Genomic DNA, 17,898 nt, shown 5'->3' on the forward strand with positions numbered 1-17,898 from the left:
TCTTCTCCTCACCTCTAGTCTGTAATTGTATTTCTGCAAGACTTCACCAACATAGATTAACACACTGCAAAGTATAGCTGGAGACCAAATGGCTGGTCCACTGAAAAGGCTGGAATAGTGTCGCCTTAAAAGAAGGCTGTTGAGATTGAGAATAACTGGGGGGCAAAATTGTGAGACGTGGCAATAGAAATAGGTGAGTCAGATGATAGGAGGCATGGGGAAAAGGACAGAGCACAAGGTGTGAGATACCGATGCAAAGCCAATTAATAGTGGGCTGAAGAAAAGGGTCAAGGATATATTCTACTTAGTGTGAGATGAAGCTATGTTGGCCTATAGGCTTGTAAAGGGTCTTGCAGTTTCGAGCCCGTAAGATACTTCCTTAGCACAAATGGGTAGTGGTATTAGTCAAACTGAATACACCATGTAAGAATATGCTAATTAGAACCTTAACGGATTTTGGTATGCATAGTTCATAATTATGAGCAGAAGAAGTGAGTTGAAATTCTTACTACTTTATGTCTCTGTATAACTCTTGGAGAGGGCTACTAACTTGGCAACATATGTGGTGTGGCCAAGTGATGTGGTTGGGAAATGTTACTGCTATTTGCAATACTAGAAAAGGGAGAGCTTAACCATGCACACATTAAAAAAGTCAGGTGCTAGAAATAACAGATGCAGATGAATTGAGACACAGAGATACTTCAGCTATATTGAGCGCCTTCACCACACATTACACCACCGTATACTTCTCCAGTAGACAAGGTCCATTTCCTCTTGCGGATTACCTCAAAGATGTGGCATTAGGCTAGCTGGGGGATTCCCAAAGAGAGTTTCTAGCGGCTCCATTTGAACTGGATGAGAACCGCGAGGCCATCATGCAAATGCAGTCCGGAAAAGCCCCGGGCTTGGATGGACTCCCGATAGACTTCTATAAAACATATATTGACCAACTGGCACCGATCCTTAAGACAGTCTATAAGGAAGCACACGAAAGTGGCATGCTCCCACTCTCTATGAGGGAAGCACTTATCTCTTCCTTACTCAAACCAGGGAAAGCTGCAGATCATTGTAACTCTTACAGGCCACTGTCTGAAATCAACAATGATGCTACAATTCTGGCTAAAGTGATATCGAACAGGTTGGCACTGCTGGTGGACAAATTGGTCCTCCCGGACCAAGTGGGTTTTATACCTGGGCGGGCTAAATCCGTTAATAATCTACTCAGCTCTTCTCTATACTGCACAACGTGGATGATACCCTGATGCTAGCGGCGATATTTTTGGATGCCACAAAAGTGTTTGATTCCGTACAGTGGGATTACTTACTGGGAATATTACAGCGCATGGGGATGCCTATTGGTTTTTTAGCTTAGGTAAGACTCCTCTATCACCTCTTGACTGCTGAAGTTCTGATTCATGGGCAGTTATCTCAGGCTTTTCCAATCACTGCCCCCTGTCACCGCTACTGTTCGCCTTAGCAATAGAACCGCTTGCAGCCAAGTTACGGCAACAACAAGATAAGGCACTACGATGTCGCCTGTGACAGATCCTCATCTCGCTTTATGCGGATGACATCAGTCTATACATTAGGGATCCGCAACACAATTTAAATTCCATCCTGTGTGAAGTTATCATCTTTGGTTGACTCTTGGGGATCCATATCAATTGGGGGAAATCACAAATATTTCCGCTTACTGCTGCTGGCATGCAATTTCCACTTGATTACCCCATAGAATGGTGCACCTCAGATGTCAAATACTTAGGTATACACATCACCAAGGGCAGAGAAGAACTCTTTCATCTGAACTATGGTAGGGCGCTGGATAACATTACTAGCTGTGTAATACACTGGATCTCACTGCCTCTTTCAATGGTGGGAAAAACCTCACTAATTAAAATGGTGATCCTCCCAAAGATATTGAACCTGTTCTTAAACATACTATATCACCCGGGACGCCACTTCTTCACTGCTCTGAGGCCCAAACTGATTAGATTGACATGGGGAGGTAAACAACTGAGGTTGCAATGGGATATTCTCACATGCGTGTCACACAGAGGGTCTCCTATCAATTGAGAGAAGATTCCCATCAGTCACCACTCGGATCTGCCCTTCATCATCTGGGATCCTTCACACTCGAAGATAAATTCTGGGACCCACAGTGGACTGGCAGATGTAGATAGCCTAATCCTACTTATGGTGTCCAATGTGAGGGGAACATTAAATGTATTATGGTGACTGAAAAGCAGTGCTGAACAATAGAAGTGCAGTGGTTATTTGTTTAGACCACTACGCACTCCTGTTTTAGCTTCAGGATTGAAGTGAACCTCAATAAATAATTTTTTCACTTCCTTACCTAATTTTACAGTTCTTCTCACTCTTTCTCCTAGCACTTCACTTTGCACTTCTATTGTTCAGCACTGCTTTTCAGTCACCATAATACATTTAATGTTCCCCTCACATTGGACACCATAAGTAGGATTAGACTATCTACATCTGCCAGTCCACTGTGGGTCCCAGAATTTATCTTCGAGGGTGAAGGATCCCAGATGATGAAGGGCAGATCCGAGTGGTGACTGATGGGAATCTTCTCTCAATTGATAGGAGACCCTCTGTGTGACTCGCACTACACACACTAGTGGTTCTTTTCCCTTCCTTGTTCAGTCGCTATGTAGGGATTTAACTTAGTTTGTATTTTTGACCCTTTGCTACCTTTTGTTGAAGTAACTGTTCCTAGGGATAGTAGTAATATAGGGTCGTTAAGCCATCCCTCAGACCCTCTTCCTCCTGGTTTAATGAATGATATTCTCACATGGCCATATGCTCAGGGGGGATTTGATGACCAGCAAATGGAACTATATTATATAAATGCTCAGGACCATTATGCCTATTACTGGTTCCACCCGCCCAAGTACATGCCGTAGGTAGCTGTGGAGCAGTGGCTGGCAGACCCTGTTACCTTGGAAGGCATGCTGTATAACCCACCGCACTCACGTGAGAAGGATGCTACAACAGTGATATGCACAGCTACTGAATGGCATAGAATCGCAAAGATCCTACAGGCTCCCTCGCTCTACTCCCCTTTGGTACCACTAGTATATCATCCACAACTTCAATTACTCCAAGAAACTGGATTCAGAAAAACCATGATAAAAGCCAACATACAATGCTGGGGACACTTGTATCATAATGGTAAATTCCGCACACCAGACCAGATGTTAAGCCGCACTGCAGCCACACAGTTAAATGCGTTTCTTAATGTACAGCTCCGACAGGGTATTAAAGATATCACACCGACATATCCATCGGAATCTACTACATTATCACCACTACATAATATGCTACAGGCCACATCCCCTGCACATGCTGTCTCTACACTATATCATATCGTTCACACTCAACAGCAGATGGAGCAATGTCCTGCTCGTGCACACTGGGAGGGAGAGCTGGGAGTTGCTTTCTATGATGAGCAATCGTCCTATTGCTGCTTACAAATAGAACAAGTGTCAGCTAGCAGTATGTTAAGGATTATTCATTTAAAAAATTTGAATCATTTGTATTATACACCAGCTAAACTGTATAAGTACAAGCTGAGAGATAATGATAGATGTGATAGATGTGGCATGCATAACTCTAATTGTCTTCATTTGGCCTGGTCCTGCCCAGAAGTGGAAGTCTACTGGCGTGGGGTCTTTGCGGCACTGAGCAGATGGTATAGCTGATGCTAGTGCCCTCCCCAGTGCAGGCCTTGCTGGGATTTACTGCACAAGTGAATAAAAAGTCCTGTAGATATGTTATGCTTGTGCTGCTGATGATGCTGTTGGGGTGCGGGGCAGGGCCCCTCAGTTTAAGAACTGGATCAAATACTTGATATGCTGTCAAGAGCAGTTGCTTAATTATGCAGAGTTACTCCCCCTGAGGTCTCACCATAAAGATATCTGGGACCTTTTGAAAATATAACTCCTTGCCCATCCACAAGAAATCACACCTGAGACCACGTAAGATTGGTCATGAGGCTGACATCAATGCAAACACTACTAATGTAGAGATGATGTATGTATACCATACCACATCCAACCCCAGCGAATTTTGCAGCGAACTATACCCATCTTGGCAATAGTTGGGGGGCCCTGCCATGGTTTGCCGCGCTCCCTTTGCTGTCCAGTAATGTAGGCTATAGTCTGAAGACCTGTCTGCATATGATGATTTACTTTCCTGTACGGCATATTCCAAGTGCCTCTTGTTAATATATGAAGATGATGAAACAAATTAGAAAATGTCGATTGTCTGACCCTTACGAAATGTATATGATGTTATTGACATCGCAAATGAAATGATGTACTAGCTATGTGCTCGCATGTTTGTTTGTTAGATGCACACTCAAAAAAAAAAGTTACCAAAAACCACATTCAAAAAAGTTACAGTGCAGCCATGGTGACATATCGATGAGTCGAGCCTGCCTGTTGTACTGTCTCTACATTACATATATTTATTGCGCACCCTTTAAGAGAAGTAGTGTCCATTTCTGAAGAGGTTCACCATACAAAAAAGTTGTTGCCCATACTGATTTTCATTGATTTTTAACTCTGCTTTGATTCCTTGATTATAGCACTGTTTTTATCATTTTATGCCTAAACTGTCTAAATACAGAACTAATTATGTTAGATTTGTGGGTTTATAGTTGACAGAGGTAAGTACCTTTGACCAAATAGGGACCCTTGCGTTTAGTCAGGGTAAGGGGCTACACTCCTAAAATAACCCCTGATCACCCCCTTGGTAGCTTGGCTCGAGCAGGCAGGCTTTTCTCAGAGGCAGTGTGTAAAGCATTTGTGAACACATACAGTAACCCAGTGACAACACTACAGATGGACACCACACAAGTTGTATTATAAAAATAAGTATTTTTATATAGACTTAACATACGCCCAAACGACAAAAATCCAAAATACTGTACTCAAAAATAGACTTAAAAATAGGATGTTCACTTAAAATCAGTCTCTAGCAACCAATAACTCCAATGTGAGTTATCACAACGTCGTGACAAGAGAAATGCCAAAGAACGGCGCCAACCGCGAGATGCGCGGCGTCGGGCCTGGAGTCAAACAGACCCCCAAAGAACAGTACCTTGGAAAAAGCAATAAAAAACAAAGACAGCTCACAGCATCGGGGAGGTCCGGTTTTATTGGCGCTGCGCGGTGTCCTTCCTTGAGATTTTGTGCACTCATTCTCCCCTGAGGCGGAAAGCCGGGGGTTCTAGCCTGCTAACATACATTTTAAACTGTGTTTTTGTTACTTTAATGTATTTGCTTCGTTTTGCTCTTAAAATCGTGTAATTGAATTTTAACTTACTGCACCCGGTTCTACAGCAATCTGCAAACCCTGCTGCCCACTAAGAGGACTCGGTGCTGACGCGCTCGCAGAGAGGGTACCGTCATCTTGGGGGGAGACCTGGTTAGCGCACTAGTCGTTCGCTGCCTCACGCCCTCCCTGATATTTAAACCGCGCTCAGGTGCTCGCGCGCTTAGATTTTGTGCACTCATTCTCCCCTGAGGTGGAAAGCCGGGGGTTCTAGCCTGCTAACAAACATTTTAAACTGTGTTTTTGTTACTTTAATGTATTTGCTTCGTTTTGCTCTTAAAATCATGTAATTAAATTTTAACTTACTGCACCCGGTTCTACAGCAATCTGCAAACCCTCCTCCCCACTAATAGGACTCGGCGCTGATGCGCTCGCAGAGAGGGTACTGCCATCTTGGGGGGGGACCTGGTTAGCGCACTAGTCGTTCGCTGCCTCTCACCCTCCTTCTGCACTATAAAATGAACACCTCACACCGACGCCGCAGCGGGCGCGCTGGCGGCGTGCCGAAGGCACGCCAAAGGCAAGCCCGTCTGCGCCCATCCGCGACCGGCCGGCGCCAGGGGCCATAACCCCTGGTCCTCTTACGGTCCTGGGGAAGTACTACAGCTCGGGCCTCCTTCATACTCTAAGACCCCCTGCGAGAGCAAGCTGCTGCCACCCATATTATCCCCTGGATTTACCCACTATCTGCCCACACTGAAACACAAGACTCATCGCCACTCAGAAGGGAGCCGACCTACAGCCTTTTAGAATGTTTCTTTTAAACTGTAGGTCTTTACCGAAGCATAGCACGGAAATCTCACTATTGTTGGACGAACTCGTCCCAGATGCAATCTTTCTAACCGAAACATGGTTAACCTCTGACTCCGAACCCGACCTAGTGCAAGCACTTCCACCTGGTTATCAAATTGCACGCAGGGACCGCGCCCAGGGGAAAGGCGGGGGACTTGCAATCATTTATAAAACACAATACTTGTGCCATTGCACCTCGGACACCATTCCTGACTGTGAAAGTCTGTCCTTCTCTATCAAATTCTCCTCCAACGACTGCTTCTCAGGGATCCTTATTAATCACCCCCGAGGTCCATTGAACCAATTTCATACTGCACTACCTCCCTTTGTAGCAGAATTAGCTAAGTCTCTGTGAGAAGTTGGCCTGATATATGATGTTTCCAATTCTGGAACCACCCTGTATCAGTCCAAACAATCCTTATGGTGTCTGGTTGTAAGTCAACCTTATTAGACAAGCTATCCTAGGGGTAGCATGGACTAAGCAGCCTTAAAGGCTTAACTTAAGAGGTCGTGTTTTACCACATACAATCCTGTAATATCAAATGAAAAGGACACCACACAAGTATATATTATAAAAATATATGTATTTATTACTAAAAACAATCCCCAGTATTCTTTATGAATAAAGGGGCACAAGCGTTAAATCAAAAGCACAGTATAACATACAAAGTTGCACAATTTTGGATGAGGCCAAGGGGCCACTCAAACCATATACTAAAAAAATGGTATAAGAGGGACCATTCGATCAGTGGTTAGGCCTAGGGCCTAGGGAATCGCTGGGAGCAGTCGGGACAAGCAATGCTGAAGTCGGGAAAAGCCCGCGGGATTCGGGTGCAGTGCAGAAAGTGCACGCATGCATCAATGTTAACCAATGGTGCGTAAAAGTTACAAAGTTAGAGTTTAAGGACACTTCCCCTGAACCTAGAGGAACAAAACTTAATACACAGACCCTAGAGGTGTGTACCAGTGTGGGAACACCGGCGTTGCAATGTTACCTCACCCACAGGAAGTGGGTGCACAGGGTCGAAGTTGAGTCGGGTTTCGTCACGCAGGCTCTTGGTGCTTGGAGCTGAAAGGGCTGCAGGCGGGGTGAAAGAGAAGTGTCCGGTGGAGTCCAAGGGTGGACTCAAGTCGAAAAGTACCTGAAAGCAGAGGGGACAGAGTCTGGGTCACTCAGCAGTGACCAGGGCGGAACCAGGATGGAACCAGGCAATGTTGGGCGCAATCAGGTGGTTGTTGCGGAGCTTCTCTCCATTGTCACATGGGCTCTGGGGCATCTACGAAGTCCAGGAGCAGGTCACGATCTGTCCCACGCAGGCTCTCGCCGTCGGCGCTGTCGGCTTCAAGATTGGAGCAAACAACACTTGGCAAAAGCAATCCACGCGAAACCAGGAGATTGCTTCTCACTCAAACCAGGAGGGTCAGAGTGGGGGCTCCTTTTCAGGGGAGCTGGTGTAAATCTGGAGCAACCAGAATCGCAAGTCGAATTTCAAGTTTTGTCAGCACAGGGGCCACAAGCCAGCTGGCAAGTGACCGGACCAACGCGTTGAGCCAAAAGAAGCAGAAGGGCCCCACGCAGCACTCGTCGAGTGTGGAGAGCTGAACTTCAGTGCAAGAGTGGCTCAGGATTGGGGCTTCTCAAATCCCGTTGTACAGCTTCGAGGGTCACTCGTGGGCTGCACGGTCAGCGTCTTGTGGTCTTTCCAAGATGGCGTGCCCCACACTTCCGGTCACCTCCACGGGTCTCAGCTCTGCAGGGACTGTGGATCGGGCTGTTAGAAGGCAGGCAAGCTTAATCTCGTCAATCTCTGTCGCTCGAGGTCTGGCGGAAACTGCAACAAAGCAGACGTCGAGGGCTGGATGGTGCCTGTTTGCACAGGGTGGTCACTCCTTGACCACAAGGGAGATTCTTCAGTCTTCTACGTTGAGTAGGATGTCGAAGGGTCCAGAGTTTCGTTTCTTATGTTTCATCAGGATAATCTGAAATGCATTGGCACTGCTCCCACTCTTATTCGAATCTGGGGGGCTGGATTACCTGCTAGGTCCCCTCCTATGGGTGGGACCCAGGAAGTGGGTGGATACACCCCCTTCCTTTGATCCAGGCCGCGCTGGCACGAGGGCTGGAGTGCCCCAGAACTGGTTTGGCCGATTATGCAAGGGGCAGCCTTGTGCTCCCCAGGCAGTGTCTGGTTTCTTTCAAACCTCCCTGCTACAATCCACTATCTCCTGTCTGGGGGGTTGTAACACCGCCCTGCGACAGGAAACCCTTTGTCCAGGCCCCTTGGGCTGAGTTTCGGTCAGCTTCAGGGGGTCAGACTTGTGTCTGTGGCAGAAGCATCCATTTTGTGGATCTGAGGCCCTTTTAGAAATTAACCGCATTTAAGTAAAGTAACATGTCTTACCCCTCTAGAGGGGTGGAATGCTATCCCTGTCGCCAGAACTGGCGAGGGGATAGTATTCCAAATCGTATGACACCTTACACGACATGTTTTGATAAAGCCAAACCAAAGTTGCTATATAACCGCGAGGATTATAATGCACTTAAGAGTATATGGTATGGCATTATCCTGAAACAGCTTAGGGATTTGTTCCCGACGGCTGCAGACAGGCTCAGCTCATGCTAGAGCTCCATCTCACATTAAACCACGCACTCTGCCTCCAGGATTGATAAGGCCTTCCATAGGAGTGGCGCACAGGTTTATATGTGTCCAGATATAGGTTTAGATATAGGTATACTATATCTAAGCAAGGGGTGATTACACCACCTTGCCCCAGCTGAGTGATCAGCCAGTTGTGTCCACTTAAGAACCAGCCAGGGGTGGCAAAAGATATGCTGCAGCCCCTGGTAGGCCTTGGTGGCACCTATGCCCTGAGCACCTATAGTGCATGGTACAGGGGCTGACAAGGAGTCCATTTCCAATTGTGGTATGTACCTATAGCACATGTATTAATAATTTAGAGCGAGAAAAGCAGGCTGTGGGTCTGATTAGCAGGCCCACAGCCTCAGTAGTCTAAAACCAGTGAAGCAAAAAGCAAAAATTTGGGGTGACCGTAGGATAGCAGACCCTACTCTCCTACACAACCCCCCCCCCCAAACGCAGGGACATTAAACTAACCTTGACCAGATAAGTATTCATGTTCTAAGTGGAAGTACCTGGAGAGACCATCTGCATTACCATGGTCAGTCCCTGGGCGGTGCTCCAATGTAAAGTCCATCCCCTGTAGGGAAATGGACCACCTGAGCAGTTTGGGATTTTCACCCTTCATCTGATTGAGCCACATGAGGGGCTTATGGTCTGTCTGAACTAGGAAGTGAGTTCCAAACAAGTAGGACCTCAACTTCTTCAGGGCCCAAACCACAGCAAAGGCCTCCCTCTCAATGGCTGACCAACGTTTCTCCCTGGGGGTCAGCCTTCTGCTAATAAAAGCAATGGGCTGGTCTTGACCATCTTGATTAAGTTGTGAGAGCACAGCTCCCACCCCCAACTCAGAAGCATCTGTCTGTACAATGAACTGTTTGGAGTAGTCAGGACTCTTCAGGATAGGTGCAGAGCACATGGCCTTCTTCAGGTCATCAAATGCCTTCTGACAGCTAACTGTCCACTGAACCTTTTTTGGCATCTTCTTGGATGTCAAGTCATTTAATGGTGTCACAATGGACCCATAGTTTTTCACAAACTTTCTGTAATACCCAGGCAGGCCCAAGAAGGCTCTGACTTGTGTCTGGGTAACTGGAGGAGCCCAGTCCTGTATGGTCTGGATTTTGCTCTCCAGTGGTTGAACCTGACCTCCACCTACTAGGTGGCCCAGGTACACAACCTTACTCTGCCCTATCTGACACTTTGTAGCCTTGATAGTCAGGCCTGCCTTTTGCAGGGCCTCCAGAACCTTCTTCAGGTGGATCAGGTGATCCTCCCAGGTGGAGCTAAAGACAACAATATCATCTAGATATGCTGCACAAAAGTCATCCAACCCAGCAAGGACTTGATTCACCAACCTTTGGAAGGTGGCAGGTATATTCTTCAAACCAAAGGGCATCACCACAAACTGATAATGTCCACTGGGGGTAGAGAATGCTGTCTTGGCTTTTGACTCCTCAGCTAGTCTGATTTGCCAGTAGCCAGCTGTCAAATCAAATGTGCTCAGAAACTTGGCAGAAGCCGATCTGTCAATGAGCTCATCTGCTCTTGGAATGGGATGTGCAACTGTCCTAGTGACAGCATTGAGGCCTCTGTAGTCCACACAAAACCTCATTTCTCTCTTTCCATCTTGGGTATGAGGTTTTGGCACAAGGACTACTGGGCTGGCCCATGGGCTCTCTGATGGCTCAATCACTCCAAGCTCCAACATCTTTTGCACCTCAGCCTTGATACAATCCCTGACATGGTCAGGTTGCCTGTAGATCATATTCTTGACAGGCAGACTGTCACCAGTGTCCACCTCATGGGTGCACCAGTTAGTCTGGCTGGGTGTGAGTGAAAACAAGTGTCTGTGGGTTTGCAAAACTTGTCTGCAGTCCATCTGCTGCTGGTCAGTGAGGCTGCCTGCCAAGGCTACTCCATCAACTGAACCATCATCAGGGTTCTGGGAAAGCAGGTCTGGGAGAGGGTCACTCTCTTCCTCCTGTTCCCCATCTGTGGCAATGAGCAAGCTCATGTCCTCCCTGTCCACAAATGCTTTCAAACGATTCACATGGAGCACCCTGTGGGGGCTCCTAGGGGTTCCAAAGTCAACCAGGTAGGTGACTTCTCCCTTTTTCTCAATGATAGGGTAGGGTCCAGTCCATTTGTCCTGGAGTGCTGCTGGGCCACTGGCTCCAACACCCACACCTTCTGCCCTGGCTGGAACTCAACCAGAACAGCCTTTTGGTCATGCCAAGCTTTCTGTCATTCTTGACTGGCCTCCAGGTTTTTGGATGCTCTCTCCATATACTCAGCCATCCTGGAGCGGAGACCAAGTACATAGTCCACTACATCTAGCTTAGGCTTTTTGAGAGGTAACTCCCATCCTTCCTTCACCAAACATAGTGGACCCCTCACAGGGTGGCCAAACAAAAGTTCAAAAGGGCTGTAGTCAACCCCCTTCTGTGGGACCTCTCTGTAAGCAAAGAGCAAGCAGGGTAAAAGAATGTCCCATTTCCGCCTAAGCTTCTCTGGTAATCCTTTTATCATTCCCTTGAGGGTCTTGTTGAATCTCTCCACAAGCCCATTGCACTGTGGGTGATAGGGTGTGGTAAAGTTGTAGTTTACTCCACATTCCTTCCACATTGCTTTCAAATAGCTAGACATGAAGTTAGTACCTCTGTCTGATAATACCTCCTTTGGGAAGCCCACTCTTGAGAAAACTGCAATTAGGGCTTTTGCCACCACAGGTGCTGTGGTGGTCCTCAGGGGAATAGCTTCTGGATACCTGGTGGCATGATCCACTACCACCAGTATAAATCTGTTCCAAGATGCTGTTTGAGGATCCATGGGACCCACAATATCTATTCCAACTCTTCCAAAGGATACCCCCACCGCAGGTAGTGGTATGAGGGGGGCCTTTGTTGTGCCACCTGACTTACCACTGGCTTGGCAAGTGACACAGGAGCGACAACACTCCTTGACATTTTCTGACATGTGAGGCCAGTGAAAGTGTGAAACAAGCCTGTCCCACGTTTTGTTCTGGCCTAAGTGTCCTGCAAGGGGAATATCATGGGCCAAGGTAAGAAGGAAACCCCTAAACTTCTGAGGTATGACCAACCTCCTGGCTGTACCAGGCTTGGGGTCTCTAGCCTCTGAGTAAAGGAGTCCATCATCCCAATACACAGTATGGGTACCTTGGGCATCCCCAGCAGCCTCAGCAGCAGCCTGCTGTCTGAGGGGTTCAAGTGAAGGGCAATCTAATTGAGCCTGCCTCAGGTCTGCCCTTGAGGGTCCCCCTGTCCCCAGAAACTCAACCTGGTCAGGTTCAAGTTCCTCAGAGACAGTCTCCTCTTGGACTGCAGAATCAGTTTCCTGTGAAACCTGATCCTCAACCTGGGGCAAGGTGGAAGGCTCAGCCTTTCCTCTCTTGCTCCTTCTCTTGGGTTGTGGTTGGTCTATTGTTTCAAGATCCACCACTGGTTCAGGAAGGCACTTCTTAGCCTGAGACCTTGTCACTGCAAGGACATGAGCTGAAATCCCTAGCATTTCTGCATGAGTCCTGTACTCCACTTCTGACCAAACTGAGCTTTCAAGATCATTGCCTAACAGACAGTCTACTGGGAGGTCTGCACTCATAACAACTTTCTTTAGGCCATCTACCCCTCCCCAGGAGAAGTTCACAACTGCCACACTATGGGAAGTAGTGGAGTTGCTTGCATTGGTCACTAGGTAACTTTCACCTAGTACAATCTGTCCAGGGTCCACAAAGTCAGGTGTCACCATTGTGACACTGGCACATGTGTCCCTGTAGGCCTGAGCCAGTTTCTCATTGATTAAAGGTGTCTGCCTATATTTGCCCAGGTTACTGGGACTCACTGTAGTGGACAAAGCTAAGTCCACATCATATAGGAGAACTGCCTGAGTAGGGATTCTGACTAGGCCAGATCCTACTTCAGTACCCAGGGTCAACCCTACTACACCCTTTGGCTGTGTTCCACCACTGCTTACTGAACTAGGGGGTGCAGGTGCTCTAGGAGCTGCAGTGGTGGGGACTGGATTTGTCTTGGTGCATTCACTGCCCCAGTGTGAAACTGATTTGCAGGTATTACACCAAGGTTTCTTTGGGCCATTATTCTTCTTTTTCTTGTTTCCATTTTGGGAACCACCCTCCTTATTACTATTTTGGGGGCCTGAAGCCTTCTGGTCCTTTTCTTTATCTTTCTGATTTCCACCCTTCTGGTCTGTTTTCTTCTGGTCACCACCTTGGTTCTGGGGTTTCTGCTTAATCCTTGTTCTGACCCATTTGTCTGCCTTCTTTCCCAATTCTTGGGGAGAGGTCAGATCAGAGTCAATAAGGTATTGATGCAATAGCTGGTTTGTACAGTTATTAAGGATCTGTTCTCTCATGATAAGATTGTACAATCCTGTATAGTCTGAAACTTTACTTCACTGCAACCAACCCTCCAGAGCCTTAGTGGCACAATCTACAAAATCAGTCCAGTCTTGAGTCTGTGCTTTTTGGGTGTCTCTGAACAACAACCTGTATTGCTCAGTGGTTAGGCCAAACCCTTCAATAAGAGCACTATTCAAGACAGAGTAGTTTTTGGCATCCTCAGGTCTAACTGTGAGGAGCCTGTCCCTCCCTTTCTCTGAAAAGGAGTACCATAAAATTGCAGCCCACTGATCCTGAGGAACCTGCTGTACCATGCAGGCTCTCTCAAGAGCAGTCATCCATTTGTGGATGTCATCCCCTTCCTTGTAGGGGGCCACAATTTTTGTCAGGTTTCTATTATCATAGCTCCTGTCTTTTTCTCTAGGAATATTGCTGCCACCAGTGACATCTAAGCCACACAATTTCTGCTCTCTTGCCAAGGCAAGTCTAGCTTGAGCCAGGGCTACCTCCTCCCTCTCTATTTGGAGTTTGACAGCTCTCATCCTGGCCTTATGCTCTATCTTTTGTGAGGCAGTCATACCTCTCTGAGATTCTCTTGAGGCACTAGAAATATGAGAGTCCCCTGATGGAGATCTCACTCTTCTGTTGCCTGGGAGAATGCTCTGGTGGGATCTGGGGAGGTGCTGGCCCTCTCCATTTCCCAGTAGGTTTAAGTTGGCCTGGTTAAGCCTGGCAACTATAACCTGGTTAACCCCTTGATCCTGATCTTCAGGGTTGTCTACCTCTGAGTCCTCCTCCTCTTCTATCTCCTCTTCTTCCTCCTCTGGGTTGTCTCAGTGGCTGGGGGGGGGGGGGGTTCACTCCATCTCCTGATTCTAAGGGAACTGCATTTGCCTTTTCCAAGTCATTCTGTTCTAGAATGGCTATCAGGGAAGGACTGGTGGGACTTCTGCCCCTTTTGAACCCTCTTTAGATGCACAAGGCAACCAAGTCTTTGTGGGTTAGTTTGTCATAGCTGGAAGTTGCCTGGGTAAGGTCAACTGTCACAGGAACAGACCCTGAGGCTTTTCCTGTGTCAGACATGACTCTAGTGTGGTGTAAGTGATGCACCTACCTACACTAAGTGTTTCCCTACTGTACCTTGCTAGTGAGTTGTAGTCAGGGGGTGCTAATCCCTTTAATCTACAACTACTAAGTTCAGTAGAACTAAAATATGCTAAGCTTTTGATTTATATGTACCTAGAGGTACTTGATGTGATCTTTCATTTTGATAAAAAGATTGCAATGGTAAAACAACAGCAAGCTCAAATCCGCACCGCTGCTCACCAATGTGAGAAGTTGGCCTGATATATGATGTTTCCAATTCTGGAACCACCCTGTATCAGTCCAAACAACCCTTATGGTGTCTGGTTGTAAGTCAACCTTATTAGACCAGCTATCCTAGGGGTAGCATGGACTAAGCAGCCTTAAAGGCTTAACTTAAGAGGTCGTGTTAAGCGAGCTGTTTTACCACATACAATCCTGTAATATCAAATGAAAGGACACCACACAAGTATATATTATAAAAATATATGTATTTATTACTAAAAACAATCCCCAGTATTCTTTATGAATAAAGGGGCACAAGCGTTAAATCAAAAGCACAGTATAACATACAAAGTTGCACAATTTTGGATGAGGCCAAGGGGCCACTCAAACCATATACTAAAAAAATGGTATAAGAGGGACCATTCAATCAGTGGTTAGGCCTAGGGCCTAGGGAATCGCTGGGAGCAGTCGGGACAAGCAATGCTGAAGTCGGGAAAAGCCCGCGGGATTCGGGTGCAGTGCAGAAAATGCACGCATGCATCAATGTTAACCAATGGTGCGTAAAAGTTACAAAGTTAGAGTTTAAGGACACTTCCGCTGAACCTAGAGGAACAAAACTTAATACACAGACCCTAGAGGTGTGTACCAGTGTGGGAACACCGGCGTTGCAATGTTACCTCACCCACAGGAAGTGGGTGCACAGGGTCGAAGTTGAGTCGGGTTTCGTCACGCAGGCTCTTGGTGCTTGGAGCTGAAAGTGCTGCAGGCGGGGTGAAAGAGAAGTGTCCGGTGGAGTCCAAGGGTGGACTCAAGTCGAAAAGTACCTGAAAGCAGAGGGGACAGAGTCTGGGTCACTCAGCAGTGACCAGGGCGGAACCCGGATGGAACCAGGCAATGTCGGGCGCAATCAGGTGGTTGTCAAGGAGCTTCTCTCCGTTGTCACGTGGGCTCTGGGGCATCTAAGAAGTCCAGGAGCAGGTCACGATCTGTCCCACGCAGGCTCTCGCCATCGGTGCTGTCGGCTTCAAGATTGGAGCAAACAACACTTGGCAAAAGCAATCCACGCGAAACCGGGAGATTGCTTCTCACTCAAACCAGGAGGGTCAGAGTGGGGGCTCCTTTTCAGGGGAGCTGGTGTAAATCTGGAGCAACCAGAATCGCAAGTCGAATTTCAAGTTTCGTTGGCACAGGGGCCACAAGCCAGCTGGCAAGTGACTGGACCAATGCGTTGAGCCAAAAGAAGCAGAAGGGCCCCACGCAGCACTCGTCGAGTGTGGAGGGCTGAACTTCGGTGCAAGAGTGGCTCAGGGTTGGGGCTTCTCAAACCCTGTTGTACAGCTTCGAGGGTCACTCGTGGGCTGCACGGTCAGCGTCTCGTGGTCTTTCCAAGATGGCGTGCCCCACGCTTCCGGTCGCCTCCACAGGTCTCAGCTCTGCAGGGACTGTGGATCGGGCTGTTAGAAGGCAGGCAAGCTTGATCTCGTCGATCTCTGTTGCTCGAGTTCCGGCGCGAACTGCAACAAAGCAGATGTCGAGGGCTGGATGGTACCTGTTTGCACAGGGTGGTCACTCCTTGACCACAAGGGAGATTCTTCAGTCTTCTACGTTGAGTAGGATGTCGAAGGGTCCAGAGTTTCGTTTCTTATGTTTCATCAGGATAATCTGAAGTGCATTGGCACTGCTCCCACTCTTATTCGAATCTGGGGGGCTGGATTACCTGCTAGGTCCTCTCCTATGGATGGGACCCAGGAAGTGGGTGGATACACCCCCTTCCTTTGATCCAGGCCGCGCTGGCACGAGGGCTGGAGTGCCCCAGAACCGGTTTGGCCGGATTATGCAAGGGGCAGCCTTGTGCTCCCCAGGCAGTGTCTGGTTTCTTTCAAACCTCCCTGCTACAATCCACTATCTCCTGTCTGGGGGTTGTAACACCGCCCTGCGACAGGAAACCCTTTGTCCAGGCCCCTTGGGCTGAGTTTCGGTCAGCTTCAGGGGGTCAGACTTGTGTCTGTGGCAGAAGCATCCATTTTGTGGATCCGAGGCCCTTTTAGAAATTAACCGCATTTAAGTAAAGTAACATGTCTTACCCCTCTAGAGGGGTGGAATGCTATCCCCGTCACCAGAACTGGCGAGGGGATCGTATTCCAAATCGTATGACACCTTACACGACATGTTCTGATAAAGCCAAACCAAAGTTGCTATATAACCGCGAGGATTATAATGCACTTAACAGTATATGGTATGGCATTATCCTGAAACAGCTTAGGGATTTGTTCCCAACGGCTGCAGACAGGCTCAGCTCATGCTAGAGCTCCATCTCACATTAAACCACGCACTCTGCCTCCAGGATTGATAAGGCCTTCCGTAGGAGTGGCTCACAGGTTTATATGTGTCCAGATATAGGTTTAGATATAGGTATACTATATCTAAGCAAGGGGTGATTACACCACCTTGCCCCAGCTGAGTGATCAGCCAGTTGTGTCAACTTAAGAACCAGCCAGGGGTGGCAAAAGATATGCTGCAGCCCCTGGTAGGCCTTGGTGGCACCTATGCCCTGAGCACCTATAGTGCATGGTACAGGGGCTGACAAGGAGTCCATTTCCAATTGTGGTATGTACCTATAGCACATGTATTAATAATTTAGAGAGAGAACAGCAGGCTGGGGGTCTGATTAGCAGGCCCACAGCCTCAGTAGTCTAAAACCAGTGAAGCAAAAAGCAAAAATGTGGGGTGACCATAGGATAGCAGACCCTACTCTCCTACAGTCTCCCTCCAATTTTACGTTGCTGGGGGACCTCAATATCCATTTTGATAATGGCTCAGATAACATGGTCAAAGAGCTGACTGCAAGTTTGGCGGCAGTTCAGCTGGAGCAATTAGTGCTAGCTCCAACGCTCATTAATGGGCATTACCTGGACCCTGTATTTAGCAACTGTGTAGAACTTAAGACTGGTCCCATTACCCATCTTCCTTGGGCAGACCACTTCTTAATCCCTCTTATCTGGTCGATACATAGACCCGTTTCCTGCACTCCTAATCCGCGAAAGATGAGAAACTGGTCTAGGCTCCCATTAGAACAGTGGACTAGCTCCCTGGCAGCCTCCAGACCCTAATTTTCCCAGAACCCCCTACTAGATAACAGGGAATTCGACAATTGGATCCGGAAGTCTCTTGACTCCATACTCCCCTCTAGAAAAATTAGCTTAAAAAGGCCACAAGAAACAGCCCCATGGTACTCGGAGGAGCTAAGAGCAAAAAAGCGACATTGTAGGAAGCTTGAAAGAAAGTGGCGCTTAGGATATGCCACCATAGACAAAGCCATGTAGAGAGAGGCTGTTAGAGCCTACAAATCAGCAATAACATCGACACAGTCTACCTATTACAGTGATAAAATCATGAAAGCCAGATCAAAACCGAGAGAGATCTTCC

This window comes from Lissotriton helveticus, chromosome 12 (genome assembly GCF_964261635.1).
Source record: "Lissotriton helveticus chromosome 12, aLisHel1.1, whole genome shotgun sequence".
Classification (NCBI taxonomy): Eukaryota; Metazoa; Chordata; class Amphibia; order Caudata; family Salamandridae; genus Lissotriton; species Lissotriton helveticus.